Below are 10,917 nucleotides of genomic sequence, written 5' to 3'. Positions count from 1 at the left end.
TCTGTCTGTCTGTCTGTACACGCATCACGAGAATACGGCTGAAGAGAATTTAATGAAAATCAGAATGTAAAGTCGGGTGATTAACCGCTACAATCTAGGCTATAAATTATTTTGATCACGCTGAGTGAAATGATAGTTCAGGGGAAGGCCTGAAATTTAATTCTCAAATATTTATGTTATTAGTGGTCGTGCCTTAATGAAAATCAGTAGACAAACATTGGAAATAAGTCGCTACAATATAGGCTATGCACGCTAAGAAAAATGGTAGTTTAGGGGAAGGCCTAAAATTTAATTGTCAAACATTTATTGTATTAGTGGTCGTATCTTCTCGAAAATTGGTATGCAAAGTCTGGAAATAGGTCACTATAATCTAGGCTATCAATAATGTAATTCACACTGAGTGAAATGGTAGTTTAGGGGAAGGCCTGAAATGTAATCTATATATAAAATAAGTGTTTTGCCTGTACATTGCTCAGAATTTGAAATGAATGGTATTTCTGTATCTGTCATGTCTACAGTAACAAGGAAATGCATTTTTTTTACTTTCCCGTAATTTCTGTCTGTCCGTCTATATGTATGTATGTACACGCATCAAGAGGAAACGGCTGAAGAGAATTTAATGAAAATCGTCATGTAATGTCGGGTGATGATCCACTACAATCTAGGCTATAAATTATTTTATTCACGCTGAGTGAAATGGTAGTTTAGGGGAAGGCCTGAAATGTAATCCTGAAATAAGTTATTTATGTCATTAGTGGTCGTATAGATAAATCTATATATATCAATCTCACAGCTGCGCGCCCCTAACCACACGGCCAACTCGCTTGGTCGTACCGACTGAAACAGCCTGCCTGTATATTGGCGGGAAGTAGCATGCCATTCCTCTGGTTCACACATTTTCTGATATATCTGGTTCGTAACACATTCGTTCATCACAGTATTCGAGCTATTCAATCCCTACTCGGAGGCACTGATTGGAATGAGTAGTGTGCATGTTTAACGGAATAATGGCAGAGGAGTGTTCACGGCAGTCTGCGACCTGGTTATTCCAGCTCTGGAACTTCGGACTCTTAGATCGGCACCGTAGTACTGTTCGTTGAAAGTGAGAAAGTTTGGGGTGTTTCATTTGATCGAGTATTTTATATGATAACATTGCTTTCAATCGCTACATCCCTACTGACGTTTTTGTAATGACCTATGTTGGATTAAGTTAGGAAAACCACCAAGTCAGTCTTTCTGAGAATCCCGTAGCGAAGCACGGGTACATCAGCTAGTTAGACAAATAAATTTGAGTGGTGTTTTCAAAAGTAGGAATGATCTCAGTAATTACGAAAATTAGTCTATAATTCTGGAGGACAAATTGGGGCCAATATTCGTTTATAGAAAGAGGAGTTAGGAATTGGAATAATTTTCCAAAACAGACATTCGATGAACAATTGCTACTACATTCTCCATGGATAAAGACTCCCACTAAATTGGATACTTCATTCGGTTGTTAGGCACGTGACAGATTTTTAACTAAAAATGTAACTGTATGCACATAAACACGAATTTAATGTGGATAATCGCAGCATTACTCGCAAATGTACCGAATATTTTGAATACATTCGTCACTATAGGAATTTAAGAGATCTTATAAAAAACTCACCGAAGACGTTTGGAAGAAGTTGGCGAGCTCGGTTCTTTACGATATATCTTGTTTTATCCTGATAGGTTAACCCAAAAAATAAAAGCTTCTACTCCTTTAATAAATTCTCCTCTGAATTAAATAACTTTGTTCTTCGATAGGGCAACCCATATAAATTAGTTACTCTTGATGGTCATGTACTCCCTTGGAGAGTTGGAGATTGATAGGATACATTCAATTGGACAGTTTGCCCTTTGCTGCTCGAGGAGCACTGAGTACTTTTTAACTGCAAATTACACATTCAGTAGTCCAGCTCTGTGGTTTACCGGTTAGCATGATGACCGTTAGTCTGACGGGTCCCGCGTTCGATTCCTGACAAGGTCGAGAATTTCAACCTTAATTGGTTATTTCCTTTGGCTCGAGGACTGGGTATTTGTGCAGTCTTCAACATTATATTCCATCCAAAGTAGAACCCATACTCAAAGCTTGCAGGATGTCCATGGCCAAAAACTCACAAGACCAGTATCAGGGCATTCTTATTCTTATTCTTATTCTTATTCTTATTCTTATTCTTATTCTTATTAGTATTGTTAAAGTATGAAGGCTTCCACGGCCGGTGTCAATATAATAAAAATCTTCCGTGCTATTATGCCGTGGTCCACTGAGAGGAGTGGACCACGGCATAATAGCCCGGAATATTTTTATTATATTATTATTGTTATTATAATTAGTATTATTGTATGTATGTTGGGTAATCAGCCAAGGCTGCTTTGATCCTTCACAGCTTCACCAACAGATGGCATAGATAGCCCAGGCGTCACTGAAGGGACATACTAGGGAAATGAGGAGTGAGGTAGTTTCCCGTTGCTTCCTTCACGGAGCCAGGAATTGCTATTGCACATCAGACTGCCAAGCCCAGTGAAATGCATGCACCAACCGACCCTATGAGCGATATTTTTCACACCATTCATAACAGGGACTGACTGTATAAGGAATGATATTACTAGCATCGCTCATCCCTCAGTCACTTTCATATTATCAAAGCCTAGGTCGAGACTGAGACAGGTCAATAAAAGTAAGAAATTGCTGTAGCCCATACCATAAGACATAGTCCACTGCAAACACTACATCTCGAGGGGCAATATTATTATTATTATTATTATTATTATTATTATTATTATTATTATTATTATTATTATTATTATTATTATGTCCGCCTCTGTAGTTTGACGGTTAGTGTTATAATCTGCCGTCCTCGGGGCGCCGAGTTCGATTCCTGGTACTGCCAGACATTTAAGAATGGTAGGAGGGCTGCTATGTGCTATGTGGTTGAAATGGTACATACAGCTCACCTCCATTGGGGGTGTGCTTGGAAAGAGCTGCCCGGCATGAGGACACGAGTTTACCTTTATTATTGTTATTATATCTATTTCAACGTAAATATGTAAATATTAATATTAGTTCTTACCTCCCACTAACTACTTTTGACGGTTTTTTGAGACGCCTCCATGCAGGAATGTTTTCCCACATGAGTTCTTTTTTCGTGCCAATAAGTCTACCGACACGAGGTTGGCGTACTTGAGCACCTTCAAATACTACCGGACTGAGTCAAGATCGAACCCGCCAAGCTGCGATCAGAAGACCATCGCCTCAACCCTCTGAGCCACTCAGCCCGACAAAATATATGAATATATTTCATGTGTGATTTATTAGTGCTGGTTTCCAATGTTTTCATTTTAGTTAATTTATTTAATTAACGTAGAGTTATTGACTTAACTTTCACTCTGACCATTGACCGGGGCTATCTCCAAAACGACACGGCCACTAGCGTATCAATCCTGACAATTTACCATATCGGCAACGCTGAAAATCTGGATGTGCTGATGCAACTTTACAACGCTTGGGCGTCTCAGGTCAAATAATTTTGAGCTTGCAAAGAGATGATGACTTCGAGCCCCACAGTCGGCAGTCCTGAGTAAGGCTTATTGTGTTTCCCATTTTCATACTAGAAAAACGCTGCACTGGACGGGGAAAACATCCACTATTATTGAGAGCATTGATTTCAGCAATTGCTTTTATATTCAACAGGCAACAGCTGATTCCTTCCCAATCCTCACCCTTTCCTTCGCCCAATTTTTGGATTGTTGTGACGACGTCATATTTATTAGGCTTACAAGAGCGTTTTGATAGTTTCCATTATTCAAAATTCAATGAAATGTAATAAAATGTCTTCTTCATAAAACTATCCTCTGGTTGCTGATGATTTGCACACATCTCTACGGCTCTATCAAGTTTCCAAACTCGTTAAAATGTCCTGACTTCCAGACGAACAAACCATTCAGTATTATTGAGAGCGTTGATTTCAGCAATTGCATTTATATTCAAGGAATAGTACACAATCACGTTGATGATGCAAGGTAAAATTTAGTACGTGTATGTGGGTGTGATAAAACATTTTTGACTGGACGTTTCTTCTTTGTTTACCATTTATTTCAAATAGCCTGAGTTTCAGTTTCGTTGCCGTTTAAGAATATATCGTAGACATAACACATCTTCTGCGAGAGTTTCTGATCAGTACCTTAGGGAATTTTCAGACTATCGAATAATTCGTTAGGGCTAAGATTGAAATGCTTCAGTTACTACGTTGACACCAAGAACCTGGATTTAGATCCACAGTATTCCGGTGGATATTTCAGTATAGATTACTACGTTCCACTGGCCATCCCTCCTTATGGTGAGAACGCTGAAATTTTATTTTCTGAGTAGAAAGCGCTGTGCTGACACCAGTTCTCATGCTGTACCTTCCTAGCCTCCCTTCTCTTTCTGATCACTTCCATTTCACAAACATCATAATCACTGTTATCGATATCATTAGAATAACCATAACTTACCACTCGTGCGTAATCTCACATAGCCACAGCTTTAATAATTAAAACTGGATTAGTGAAATAGTTCAAAAGATTTCAGAGTATTTAATAAGATTAAATTGAAGACATTGCAAATAATATGTAAATAACATAATACTTTAAAGTGAAATGATAAACAGCATATTGAGTTGTTCGCAACGATCAGGTGAATGTTAGAACTTTTTGTACCCAGTAAAACTGTCTTAATACTCATGACATATACACGGGTAGCATTTATTACCGTAGCCAGAAAATTCCACCACGGCTGGTTTGATAAGCTACACTCCTATAAAAAGCACAACGCTGAGAAATGTGCGGCAAGGAGGTCGTATATTGGGATAGATGCAAAACCAAATATTCAGAAAATTATGGAGTCAGAACCGTTGAAACCCTGGATCGATTCCCGGCCAAGTCAGGAATCTTTACCTTAATTTGAGTGCTGGTTCGAGATCCACTCAGCTTACGTGATTACAATTGAGGAGCCATCTGAGGGTGAGATGGTGGCCCCGGTCTACGAAGCAAAGAATAACGACAGAGAGGATTCATCATGCTCATCACACGATACCTCACAATCTGCAGGCTTTCGGGATGAGCAGCGGTCGCTTGGTAGGCCACGGCCCTTCGGGGCTGTTTTGACATCGTGTTTGTTTGGTTTTTAATCGCTATTAATAGGCATATTTAAACATTTATATTTACCAACGTTTTCTCTTACCTGATTCTGAATGAAAGTAAAAAGTGTATTGAAGATTAATGGGGGTCACTTACTTTTTATTAAACATACGTTACGTAACATATCCTGGTGAATTTATAGTCGCTCGATAAAAGAATTAGCGCATTGTGTGTCCCTCGAATATAATATTTTATCAGACGTAATTTTAATCGTTATCAAAATATAGTTCTCCTCCCATGTTCATACAAACTCTTGATGCCCACAACGAATATTGCAGCTATAGGTTCATTTGCCTACGAGGAATGTGTAGCTGTGGCGAAATTACACAATATCACGCATTCATTTTGTTACCGACTGTGCGCTGAATAACATATTTATGTTATTGACGTATGATCAAGACAATTTCAGTTATTACACGTGTATACCATGAAATATTCTCCACTCCCACATCTTCCCATGTTATTATTTACATGCATTCCTAACTATTTTTGACGTGGAAATAACTTAGGTGATAAAGATGTTTATTTCACAGTTTTTCCCTAATACCATTATGTGTAATACATGTAAATGTAAACGAACATATTGCTTCTCATTTTACTTGCGAGGGCTTTAAATGAAGTGATGGCAACGTAGTCTAGGCACTCGCAGGGGATCGGGCATGCGCAAATAATACATATATGAGCGCGCTGGTGGCGCTGTTGTCGATGTGTAGTGTGCATTTGACTGGCATCCAGTTGGGAGTGTTGTTTCTGTGTGGCGTTGAAGTGAAGAGTGTTGGTTTCACTGCTATAAAGTATGTTTTCAAAGGGTGATCAGCGTTCGTGGATTAAAATCGAGCTTGCCCGTGCCAAAAATGCATCAGAAAGTTATCGAGGATTACGTGAAGCCTGTGGCGAGAACGCATTACCGTATAGTAGGGTTGCACGATGGGTTAAAGCGCTTCATGCCGGTTGGAATGAAACTGCGTATTTGCACCGCAGAGTTCTGGCGTCCATTCCTCAGATCAGATTGACATCGTGAGTGGTCTCGTTTCCGTAGACTATCGATGGACTCTCCGGGAATTATCCATAGAATTTGGTCTCAGTCATCAAATGGTGTGGCACATCCTGACGAAATGTCTTAACATGAGGAAAATTGCGTCCCGTTGGGTTCCACATCAACTCACCGACGCACAGATATGTCGCCGTTATGTACTGGCTAGCATCCACCTGGACAGACACCGGAACGAAAGAGACGCATTTCTGCAGCGTATTGTCGCCATTGATGAGACGTGGACACAAACCTGAATGAAAGCGTCAATAGAATGAATGGCATCACCCAGGTTCACCACTTCTGCAGATTTTTCGACAGGAACCCAGTTGGGTGAAGCTTATGCCGATTGTAGCATACGACTACGACATCTTTACGCATGCTGTACCTGAGGAACAAACCGTAAACAGTGACTTCTATTGCCGATTTCTGAAGCTCTTATTGTAACGGTGGAATTTGGAGATCTTGGAACACCTTCCTGTACTCACCAGATATGAGTCGTTGTGACTTCCACCTCCTTCAGAAGTTGAAGGAGCCCCTCCGAGGCAGCCGATTTCCTGATGTAGCATCTCTACTCCGCCCAGTGGAGCGCTCCGTCGCTGTCATCGACAGAGAACGCCTTGCCAACAGCTTCCTGACATTTGGTAAAAGGTAATAGACTTTGCGGATGACTACACTGAAGGAATGCAATGCAATTGTACTTGTTAGTCCTTTAAATATTGTGTTCTATCATTTAATTACAGCGCTCGTACTTTATGGATTGAACTCAATAAAGCTCCTATCCAGGTTATGGTGTTATGTTTATAGTGCAAAGACACTGACCTAGTTGCATTCAGCCTCATGAGTATGATAAAAATGACAGCGGATTAAAATACTTGCCAGCTGTGTGACGTGGGAGTAGCGTGTCTGTTTCATACACGGAGGCCGCGGGCTCGATTATCGCCTAAGAATTTTCATTCTGGGGTGGAGTGGGTTTCACTGAATCTCTTGAGATCAACTGAGGAGATCTTTAATATGAGAGGCATCGGATCCGGTAGCTAAGGCCAAGCAATACGACGGAAGATTGTCACGCTCACCACGTGACTCTCCAATATATATGCACACCATCTGGCTGGGCAGCAGAAGTCCTGTCAACCATTAGGCTTTTGTGCATCGGATTGGTTTATTTCTTGTGGATTAAAATTCACCCCCTTGTCATGGTGGATTGTTGGGTGAAATCTGGGAGAGTGCCCAAATAGTATGAAACGTACAGGTCACAGTAACCTGTTTCCCAAATTTACCTTCAATTTGTTACAAATACATACTCACAAAGATAAGTTTAAGGTAGACACACAGATTTACCGAGAACCTTCACACCACGATGTCCTAAGCCTCTAGAACACTATGTAACCCTGAAGGAAATCGAAATCCGCCGGTCTGTGTCATAAAATTCAAGTATGTTTTATAAATAGCTATTAAACTCTGTTAGGGGCTGCCTAGCCGAGGCGGTAAAGGCGTGCTCGGCTCGCCCGGAAGGACGTGGGTTCGAATCCCCGTCATGAAGTCGTAAAATTTAAGAAATGAGATTTCCACTTTCGGAGGTGCATATGGCCCTGAGGTTCACTCAGCCTACACCAAAACATGAGTACCAGGGTAATTCCTGGGGGCAAAGGCGGCCGGGCGTAGAGCTAACCACCCTACCCCATCAAGTGCCGAGGTTACGGATAGTGGAAGCCTTTACCTTCCACCCCTGCAAGGGCCTTCATGGCCTGTAGGGAGATAACTTTGCTTTTTGTTTTAATTAAACTCTGTTGTAATTATCCCATTATGATGATTACGATTCGATTGTTGATATATATTTTTGAATTCTCTGTAACCGCCTCTGTAGTGTAGTGGTTAGCGTGATTAGCTGCCACCCCCGAAGGTCCGGGTTCGATTCCCGGCTCTGCCACGAAATTTGAAAAGTGGTACGAGGGCTGGAACGGGGTCCACTCAGCCTCGGGAGGTCAACTGAGTAGAGGTGGGTTCGATTCCCACCTCAGCCATCCTCGAAGTGGTTTTCCGTGGTTTCCCACTTCTCCTCCAGGCAAATGCCGGGGTGGTACCTAACTTAAGGCCACGGCCGCTTCCTCCCCTCTTCCTTGCCTATCCCATCCAATCTTCCCCATCCCCCGCAAGGCCCCTGTTCAGCATAGCAGGTGAGGCCGCCTGGGCGAGGTACTGGTCATTCTCCCCAGTTGTATCCCCGACCAATAGTCTGAAGCTCCAGGACACTGCCCTTGAGGCGGTAGAGGTGGTATCCCTCGCTGAGTCCAAGGGAAAAACCGAACCTGGAGGGTAAACAGATGATGATGATGATGATGATGATGAATTCTCTGTAATTTAATATCACGTTAAGTGCCACCTGTTGCAATTTATACGGCGACAGAGAGTGGCTACATTTATTGTAAAACTGCCGCTCCAAAGTAGCTTCCTCAAACGAGAAAAATATCTACACACTCAAATACGACGTTATCTACTTCGTTCCTTCTCCGAGCACATTGCACCACAATTCAATAAAGTAGTAAACCTTGTACAAATAATATTGACTTCTACTGTCATATAATGACTTTACCGTATCTCTGGAGGACTGTGTATAAGAAACTGGAACAGGAGTTCAATACAGATGAGTGTATGATTTCAGCTGAGCTGCTGCTTTAGGCTCTGTAGCGAATGTTTCTTATGTATATGAAATGCAATCTTGAGAACCAGATGTATATATATGAATTCTGAATCTATACTGCGTCGTGTCTTCATATTAAAATTCTAAATATTGCTTACGCGAAATGCTACAAAGGAAAGACATCTGTTTATGACAGCTTTCTCTGAAATATCGTGGCATCCCGGAAGAAACCTTGAAACTGAAAACAGTTGCGCGATATCAATAAAGAAAACGAATGCTTTGAGATAGAGCAATGAGAATATATTGGCCAGACTACTTCCTGATAGTGAGTTCGACGCCGGCAGATGACACTGGTATTTAGGGTTATTTTAATATAGCCGTTCGTTTCCAGTAGTACAGGCAAAGCATGTTCTTTTTCTTTGCTACTTGCTGTACGTCGCGCCGACACAAATAGGTCTTAGGGCGACGATGGGGTAGGAAAGGCCTAGGAATGGGAAGGAAGCGGCCGTGGCCTTAATTAAGGTACAACCCCAGCATTTGCCTTGTGTGGAAATAGGAAACCACGGAAAACCATATTCAGGGCTACCGACAGTGGGATTCGAACCCACTATCTCCTGGATGCGAGCTCACAGTTGTGCGCCCCTAACCACACGTCTAACTCGCCAGGTAAAGCATGTTCTATAACAATGGGTGCTAAATCAGCATCCTCCCAAGCTTTTGGTAGGAAATTTGTATTTTTGCTGAGTCAGCATTCTTTTGGTGCAGACAAGGTCAATGACCTTGGATTTTTTTTATCCCTAGGTGAGGTTAGGACGTCACAATAACGTCATAACGTTAGTTACGGGGACAAACCTTAACTTCAAGGGCTCGCCTTGCAGGAGACCTTTTGATCACGTGGCTTGTAGGTGACCGAGCACGATAGCTGCAGTCGCTTAAGTGCGGCCAGTATCTAGTATTTGGGAGATAGTGGGTTCGAACCCCACTGTCGTCAGCCCTGAAGATGGTTTTCCGTGGTTTGCCATTTTCACACCAGGCAAATGTTGGAACTGTACCTAAGTAAGGTCACTGCCGCTTCCTTCCCACTCCTAGCCCTTTCCTATCCATCGTCGGTGCGACGTAAGGCAACTAACAAAAATAATTGCTTGTAGGTGAGGTTACGAAGTCATTGAAACGTCTTAAGCCAACAATTAAATATATGTTAGCCCTCATATCTGGAAGGTGCCTCCATTTCAGTCAGTAATTCCCATGGCTGGTCAGCCCAAGAGGTAAGACAAATGTGTTCTCGGTTCTCCCGGAAGGATGTTGGCTCGATTTACGCCAGGAAATCAAAAGGCTTAGAAACATGTTTTATAATTCTGGAGGGGCAGATTGCTTAGCGGTTCAATTAGCCTATCCTCGAGATAGTAGGCCCTACTAGATAATAATATACACGGTCAAAGGCATTCGGGCATAGAGCTAATCACTCTATGCCATTGAGTGCTGAGGTCATAAATAGTGGAGACGTTTACCTTGCACTCCTCCAAGTGCTTTCATGACCTATATGGAGATTGTTTTGTTTTTATTAACTCTCACATGCTTACTCGTTTCATTATTGGTTCATTTAGGGAGCACGTCTTACAATTCACTGTTAGAATCGCTGTACTGAAACAAACAAACAAAGAAGCAAACAAACGAACAAATGACGCAGTTGTAAATAAATATGCATTCCTGTGGAAGTTTTGCATCATCATTCAAAGACGCGAAGCAACTTTTTATTAGTGTGAGAGTAGACAGGTTATTTTCACAGAGAACCAATTCATAGACTGTCAATAACTTGTTAAGCCGCAAATTATAATATTGGCATAATAATCAATTGTGGTGGAGGATAGTGTTATGTGTGGTGTGTGAGTGGCAGGGATGTTGGGGACAGCACAAACATCCAGCCCTCGGGCCACTGGAATTAATCAATTAAGGTTAAAATCACCGACACGGCCAGGAATCGAACCCGGGACCCTCTGAACGGAAGTTCAGTGCGCTGACCATTCAGCCAACGAGTCGGACTTAA

The sequence above is a fragment of the Anabrus simplex genome, chromosome 2, assembly GCF_040414725.1.
Source record: "Anabrus simplex isolate iqAnaSimp1 chromosome 2, ASM4041472v1, whole genome shotgun sequence".
In the NCBI taxonomy this organism is placed as follows: Eukaryota; Metazoa; Arthropoda; class Insecta; order Orthoptera; family Tettigoniidae; genus Anabrus; species Anabrus simplex.
The sequence above is the reverse complement of the archived record's forward strand: the minus strand, read 5'-3'. Positions refer to the sequence as shown.